Raw genomic sequence first — 1,281 nt, forward strand, 5'->3', positions numbered from 1 at the left:
TTTCCCAAATACAATGTGACCCCAACACTGAAACTGTGAGTTTCTGTAACAGTATATGTTGAGTAACTGAGGGAAATAACATGAACATACAATATTTAGGGCTCTCCAACAAGCACCAGGATGTGCAGAAGTGCTCACATTCCATAACTATTTCTAGCATTTGCAATGCTGCAGCCACAAAGTTCCAAGATATTTTACAACAAAGATGATTACTTCAGATCAACACAAAGTGCTGCATAACTGTAAAGTGTAAAGAAAACAATTTGCAAACTTTCTACCTTTCTGATAACATTTTAAAACTTAGAAATCTGACTTGTTATCTGGGCCCCGTAAGAAAACTTGGGAACAGGAAATTTAACAAGGCAAGTGATATCAGATCTGGACCTGTCCGAACAATATCAGATGATACATAGGGTGCTCACAGAAAGGAACATTTTAAGGCTGCTTTTAAAGCGGGTGTTTCTGCTTTTTAACAGAATTCCTTTAACTCAAAAGAGTTAAAGCCAATTCTTAGGAGTTTAAGATGGTGTTTTTTTAATTACTGCCTTTAAAAATCTGATGCTTATTTTGTGGAACTTTGTGGAACTTGGTTACCAGAAAACGCGATCATCTCTTAGCAACAGATTAACAACAAAAATTCTTATTGATCAAAAAATATAAGATTTCTTCTGCTCTTTGAAATACCACTTATTTTATACTTGTTAAGAATTGTGTAGTTGGTGAATTTTGAAGAAAAGTTAATTCTTTTTGTCATTAGTAGTAAATATATAAAACAAACATTCAACTCAAAAGTAAAAATCTCGATTTATACTTCGTGGCAGTTCGTTAGCAGTAGAAAACGGTTATTTCTTAAAACCAAATTAATAAGTTATATAGTTTATAAAACATAAGCTATTTCGAAATAATGCTTACCTGATTAGATACAAGACATTTGCCGCTGGCAAATTTTGAAAAAGTGAAAACCTTAAGTTTACTTCGTGGCATTAGTTACCCGAAAACACACCCATCTCTTAGCAACAGGCTAGCAATAAATTCTTATTGATCAAAAAACATAAGATTTCTTCTGCTCTTTGGAAATACCAGAATTGTGCAGTTGGTGAATTTTGTAGAAAAGTTCATTCTTTTTGTCATTAGTTTACATATTTTATAAAACAAACATTCAACACAAAAGTAAAAATCTCTAAACATAATTGTACCAAAATACACTTTTAATATATTAAATAAAAGTATACTTCAAGTGAAAAACATATATATTTGCCCAAGTGTAAATATACACTTTCT

Source organism: Poecilia reticulata, linkage group LG4 (genome assembly GCF_000633615.1).
Source record: "Poecilia reticulata strain Guanapo linkage group LG4, Guppy_female_1.0+MT, whole genome shotgun sequence".
Lineage (NCBI taxonomy): Eukaryota > Metazoa > Chordata > Actinopteri > Cyprinodontiformes > Poeciliidae > Poecilia > Poecilia reticulata.